This window comes from Aegilops tauschii, chromosome 6 (genome assembly GCF_002575655.3).
Source record: "Aegilops tauschii subsp. strangulata cultivar AL8/78 chromosome 6, Aet v6.0, whole genome shotgun sequence".
NCBI lineage: Eukaryota > Viridiplantae > Streptophyta > Magnoliopsida > Poales > Poaceae > Aegilops > Aegilops tauschii.
The window spans coordinates 237,065,514-237,072,543 of record NC_053040.3 but is presented as its reverse complement, the minus strand read 5'-3'; the positions used below and the strand labels follow the sequence as shown (position 1 = coordinate 237,072,543).

The 7,030-nt window shown below is 45.6% G+C and overlaps 1 long non-coding RNA gene across 1 annotated transcript; it reads right to left on the bottom strand.

Moving 5' to 3' along the window:
• Positions 1 to 2,885: 2,885 nt before the first annotated feature.
• LOC109743946 (uncharacterized) lies at positions 2,886 to 5,635 on the bottom strand. Its single transcript, XR_005760018.3, has 2 exons — positions 4,052 to 5,635; positions 2,886 to 3,956 (listed from the first exon to the last, which is right to left on the bottom strand). It is a non-coding gene; the product is annotated as an uncharacterized lncRNA (long non-coding RNA).
• Positions 5,636 to 7,030: the final 1,395 nt, after the last annotated feature.

Here is a 7,030-nt window from a genome sequence, read left to right as displayed (position 1 = left end):
ATCTGAATTTCTTAATCCTTTTTTTATGAATTCTGAAGCGCTCTATTTTTAAAAGTTGAACTTCTTGTTATTTTATTTTTGAACTTCTTGTTTCCATTCTTTACTAACGAGGGAAATATGAGTTTTCTATAATAATCGAACTTCTCCATCTTTTTAATATGGACTTTCTGGTTTTTTTCTTAATCTTTTTTATGAAATTTTGAATCGCTATATTTTTAAAGTTGAACTTCTTGTTAATTAATTTTTGAACTTCTTATTTCCATTCTTTAATAACGAGGAAAATCTGAGTTTTCTATAATCATCGAACTTCTCCATCTTTTTAAATTGGACTTCCTGGTTTTATTTCTTTTAGTAACGGAAAAAATCCTACTTTCTGATAGACATCGAGCCGCTCTGTTTTTAAATTTTAACTTCTAGGTTTATTTTATGAGAGAAAATCTTTTTTATAAAATTGTTTGAGATGCTTTTTAATGACCTTCTTTGGGTTTATAACAAGCATTGAACCAGTTGCGCCGCACCAATGACATTGAAACTCAGATTTTACTGACGATTTTAAAAGTTTTTCATCTAAAATTCATTCAGCGTAGTAGTTGAACTTCCTGCTGTTTTCACGTTGAACTTCTATGACGTATTTTTGTTTGTAATTTCCTCATTCATTCGTCAGTGTTACACAAATAATATTCCTTTTGTACAAACCTCTCTCACAATATATTTTTTAACTTTCTCCGACCGAGGACTTGAACTTACACAAATGATATTCCTGCCGTTTTGAAGTAAATTAAAAAATGGCGAGATCATGATTTCCGCGTTCATCACGAACGGAAATGCACTGCGTGAAGTAGTTGAATTTCTGGGGCATGTCTGTTTGAACTTCACTCTATTTTTGACGTGTTGTTTTTTGCCCGTAGCTCCAAACCACTTACCGGAATTGTGGAATGATATACCGATGGAAAGCTATTGAAAACTCGCAACTTTCCTGTGTTAATCAATTTTTCATAAAAACTTTTAAACCATTCGTCGGAATATAGCATATAATATACCATTGGAAAGCTTATGAATAGGAGCAACTTTTTCATGTAGACACGTGTTACAAATTTGTTGCCGTTTGAGAGCAGTTTTAAAAATGGCAAACACAATGTTGTTTTTGCCTCTTTTTTTAAACATGTAATTGAAGGTCGGAGTCTCGTAATATAATTTCCAAACCGTTCAGGGTGGAGCACGTCAACTTCTTGCAACAAACCTTTTAGGCTTTTACTTTTTTATTCTTATATTCTCTTCCGAAACGCATAGCGTATAGTAATTGAACTGCTCGTTGTTTTCACCTTGAACTTCTGTCACATATTTTTGTTCGCGATTACTCATCCGTTTCGTCAGTGTTGCACAAATGATATACCATCAGAAACCTGTTGAAAAGATGTAACTTTTTCTAACACGGTTTAACTTTTGTTTCGAACAAGATACACCAATTTGTATTAACCCTTTATTTGGAATAAGAATATTATATACCCTTGGAAAGTTGTTGAATAGGAGGAACTTTTTGAACTTTCTCGGGCTTAGCACTTGAACTTCTAGCAACAAAATTTTTAGACTTCGTTTTTATTCATTTTTTCTCATACAAACACACACACATGCAGTACATGAACTTCGGGCTATTATCAATTTGAACTTCTCTCTGTTTCGCTTTAGTAATGGAAAAATTTGAACTTTGAGAGTTAACATTTTCTAGGCGAGGCCTTTTGTTTTCTTCATGAATTATAAAAATCGCACTGCTCTATTATTTGAATTTGAACTTCTTAGTTTATTTTTTATTAATGAGGAATTTTGAGTTTTGTAATCGCTTCATTATTTAAATTTGGATTGCTTCTTTATTTAAAGTTAAACATCTAGGTTTTTCCTAGAAATGGAGAAAATGTATTTTTAATCCATAATTTTAACTATTCTGTTATTTTAATCTCAACTTCTTGAGATTTAATTAAAAACACGAAAATTTATGTATTCTAGAAACGGTGAAATACTTGCTTCAAAGTTTTGTGTTATTTTTTAAATACTTTGTCATTTTGGTTTGAACTTCTTATGAAATTCTCGTCAAAAAGTTTTGAACTTCTCTATCTTTTTAATTTAAACTTCTTGGTTTATTATTTAGTAATGGAGGAAGCCCTTGTGTTCTAATAAACATCAAACCGCCCCTTTATTGAAACTTGAACTTCTATGTTTTTTAGAAACAAGGACAATCCTTTTTGTTTATTTTTTTTAATTATTTCTATTTTGTTTTAATCTCACCTTGTTTTTTTAGAAATCAGAAAATATATTTTTGTACAAAGATCAATCATCTTTGTGTTTTTAATTTAAATTCTGTAAATTGTTTATAAACAATTTTTTTGATCGGCGCACTACTTTTTCACAATGATTGATTTTGTCCATAGGCTTTAATATAGTGCATGTTTGTTTCATAACTACAAGGGAGGCTTTTTTGCACATGTACTATTTGAATTTCGTGTGTTCTCATAGCTGAACTTGTTTTAGGTTCAGAGTTGCCAGTATTTTTAACACATGAGAGGAAGTGAATATTATTTAACATATGTACAAACGAGTAGCCATTTAACAAGTATTCCTAAAAAGGGGGAACAAATAAATGATGGGCCTAGTGCGGCATGGTAAACACATATGCTTACACTTTTTTTTGCAACCTATTTAATGAAAAAATGATTTGTAACAAGTTGCATGAGCTTGCTTCCTTTTTTGCATAGGCTGAACAGAGCAAAATAAATGACTACAAAAGTTGAGAATGGTTCTTTTAAACTGAAAAACTGTGGAATTTTTACCACCACATGTTTTCATCCCAATCATTTCCTTGTCTTCTCAAGTGCCCAGAACATGCGCTGTGCTTCCATTTTTTTATATGTTCAATAAAATCAGAGCAGTCCAATGTCGTAAACATCCATAGTCCAACGACCAAAATAACCAGAGTATATATGAAGAAAATACAAGTTTCGTGGACCCTTTTTTCTACCACACACACACACCTTTGTTCTCATCCATCTCCAAAGCCACCACCACTAAGCTACTCACGCAATAGGAAAAAGATCAGCACTTTTTGCAGAAGCGAATGACTAGAGTTGACAACAACAACTACAAGTTAAAGGGACTACTCAAGTGAATTGCTTGTTGTATTAACCTGTAGCAAATTCATGTTGGCCGATTCCACCAAGAGCACGCCATGTATGGATATGAACTCCACAGACAGCTATACTAACCCCTCCTCGCGTTGGCTACAATTGACTCGGCTTCCATCGGATGCTGTGCCCGCGTGGACGGCTCACTGCAGTCAAGCACCACCGGATCCGCGACCGCCGGACATTCTGAACTAACAACAAACAGCGACCTGAACTTCTGTTTGTGGGAGAATCGTTTCTGAACTTTTTAGTAATCAGTAGTACAAATCCACAGTAATTTTGATGAAACAACATATGAGTTCAGTTAGTTTTTCTGAAATTTTCTGAAGACAACGAAGCAAGAACAGGCCAGGGGGCGAATGGCCGCTAGCTGCTGGCACAGCGGGGAGGGAAGTAGCCGCTCTGCCACGAGTGGTAGCCGACGTCGCACAAGGGAAGCTTGGCGTTGGAAGGGCAGGCCAAGGCAGTGTGCTGGAAGCTCTATGCGGTGGCAGCGCACTGGTGACAGAGGGCGGAGACGTGCAACGAGCCAGGCACGACGCGGCGGTGGAGTGGCGGGAGCGTCCACTCCCTGGATGAACCTTCATTGGGAAGGTCAAGGTGGCCCTCACGAGAAGGTCAATGTGGTCGGAGACGCAGGAGCGGCAGTGCTAGTGTGGTGGCCGGGGACAGCGGCGGTTGGGTTGACGGCCAGCGGCGGGTTGTGGGGATGGAATGCCATGGTTACTGGATCATGCCTATCGTGCACTATGAAACTGAACTAACGCATCAGGCGAAGCTAACCTACATGGTATAGAAAAAGAAGTCAGCGGAGTAGACAATAAGGTATAATGCTCTTCTGTTTTTTCAACTGAACTGATGCATCAGGCGAAACTGACCTGCAACAATGCCATTTTTCAGAGGATAACGACAAACAAATGTGACATACTGGGGTTTTCTACAGACAAAGAAGAGAACTTCTGTTATTCAAAAATCAAATAACAAAAGTACGAAGCCATCAAAATCTCACATGGCCAGCGTCCAGGGGCACGAGCATTATCCACTTCACAAGATTATTATAGTTTAGTAGTACGTACTAGTTAGCACAACCAGAGAAGGTTTTCCTAGTTAGCAACCTAGTTGCCTGAACTTATGAAGAACAAAAACAAATACGGTGTCAAGTTAGATTATCAGAGTAGCTAGTTCCTCAAAATTAACAGCTGAAGGTCGGGGCCTCCTCCAGCTGCAGGTCGACGTCTCCTACAGCTGAAGGTCGCGGCCTCCTCCAGCTGCAGGTCAGGGCCAATCCACGCGTGGGTTGGTGGTCAACCATTTGGCTTGCTAGACTGAATGTCTTTCTTTTGGACTTGCCGTGGCTGTAGGATGGAGGAGCTGGATCGGGGCATCACTCGTCAACGCGTACGCAACCAGGACGATAAACGACATGGGCCGCCATCGCGCACACAGCCTTGGGCAGCAGCGGAGCAGAGGTAGACGAAGGCCAGCGTGTCGTGGAGGCGGTCGGGGAGGAAGGCTACAGCGGCAGGTGGAGGATGGCCGCGGCGGTCGCTTGCTGTGGTAGGAGGCCGGTGGCTGCATCGTCATGCTCCTCGTCCACCGAGACGCTCCAGCTCAACTCCTGTGGACGCGACAAGAACGCCGCTTGAGGGAGAAACTTTTTTTGCGGAGGTCAAGTCAGCTGTAGCGAGAATGTCACCTCCCTGGAGATCCACCAGAGTCGCGGGGTGGGGCAGCGGCGCCGCTAGGGGATGGCGGGGTGGGGCGGCGGCGTCGCTCGGGGATGCCGGGGTGGGGCGGCAGCGGCGCGCGTGGATGGCGGGGTGGGGCAGCGACGTCGCTCGGGGATGGCGGGGTGGGGCGGCAGCGGCGCGCGTGGATGGCGGGGTGGGGCGGTTGAGTCGCGTGGGGATGGTTGGATGGGGCGGCAGCGCGCCGTGATCTGGGAAGAAGATGGTTGCGCCGGCGGGTGGATGTGGCGGTGCGAGAAGGAGGCGTGTGGCCGGAGCGGCGGGAGAAGGTGGTCGGCCATGGCGACGGAGGTCGCGCGGTAGCAGGGGGGCCGGGAAGCTCGCGCGGAGGCGGGGGCCCCGGGGAGATCATGCGGCGGCGCGGGGTGAGGGGAATCTGGGGCGGGGGCAGGAGGTTGGGAGCGATGGGATCGGGAGTGGGTTTTTTTTTCTTTTTTCGCTACCGTTTCCGTGAGTTCGGAGAAACCCCATCGCTGTTATATAGGGGCACCGTGATCGAAGTAACTATTCTAATCCTGAGATTAGAGTAGTGTTGTCCTATATATATACTCCAGCAATTTTTGCCCTTTTCTAGTCGATCCCGTAAACTTTAATATGATCAAGTTCAAAGCAGGTTCAACCGAAAGTAGCATGCAATCAAACATAAACATAGATAGTTTTGCATAACCGAACATAAAACATAAATTTAAACTAAGCTAAACTACTTTCGGTCGAAGTAGAGGTCAAGCCAATCCTTCCTCGTCATGTACGGTGTGCCGCGAGCCGGGTCCGGGCCGGTGCCGTCGTCGGGGTCGTTGGGGAAGGCACTCCTCCACTCGTCGACGTCCATCTCCTCGTCCTCGGGGCCCACCTCGACGCCCTCCGCGCCGCCGTCGCCGCCGCCTTCGACCTCGTCATTGGAGGAGAGCGCGATAACCTTGCCGCCCTCCGTGCCGCCGTCCTCGCCGCCTTCGACCTTGTTATCGGAGGAGAGCGCGATAACCTCGCCACCCTCCGCGCCGGCAAAGATCGCCCGCTCCACCTCCACGAGCTCCGGGTGCTGCTGGTGGAGCCCTTGCATGTAGGCCTCATCGGCAGCCTCGGCCTCGAGGCGCTCCCACGCCTCGAGCTCACCACCCCTGGCTCCGGCGGAACGAGGTCGATCGGACGTGTGCCGAAGGGAAATTGAGCCTAGCCGTCGCGCCGTGGTAGCGGACCTGCCAGCGGTCATACTCCATGACCGCGAGCTCGGCCGTGCGGAAGCTACCGAGCACTGGCGGGCGTGGGTCTCCCGATCTGTAATCTCGGTGACCCACGTCCCCCACCGCCGCTGCCGGACCCCGAGGTAGGACCTCGTCGGCTGCCGGGTTCGAGGGAGGACGGGGAAGTCCTCGAACCGGCATAGGGGCGCGCCGGCGGGCGGATTGGGGGACCAGTAACAGCGGATCGAGCCCGCGGAGGACGACGGGGACACCTCGGCGGCCACCTCGCCGGCGTCGGGCAAAAAGGCCGCAATAAACCTCTTTTTGGCCATTGGCTCCTCGAGCTCCCCGGCACACAGGCAGAGGTTGAGGATGGAGGCGTTGGCGATGGCGGTGACCTACCAATGCTTTCGGGGGTGGTCTGTGTCTGTGTGAGCGGAGGTTTTGGGGATTGTGTGGTGTGTGTGTGGAGGGAGGGCAAGGTTGTGTTTGAGGAAATACTGCGACAACTAAAAATTTTACTAGGCGGGAGTAATAAGGCGGGGCTACTGAAAATTTGGATCAAGGGTGAGCAAATATTTTTGAAATTGCGAGGGATGCAGAGGCGGGAGTAAAATGCCGGGGCTACTGAAAATTTAAATCAAGGGACTAAAGCAGAGTGGGAGTATCAGACATCGCACACGGTCCGCACATACTAATCGTGTGCTATCAAACATTAAAACCTTCCAGGCGGTAGATATTTTCAAGATTACGAGGCAGTAATACTGTGGACTGTAGCCGACGCACCTTCTCGCGTAAGCCATAGGCGTACTATACAACGATGGTGCTCCAGGATATTTTGTACTGCATCTCACACGGTTGGTGATAATAAACAGTGTGGGATCTACTTGATTTTCCATCAATTTGAATTACATAATGGGCTCACAGC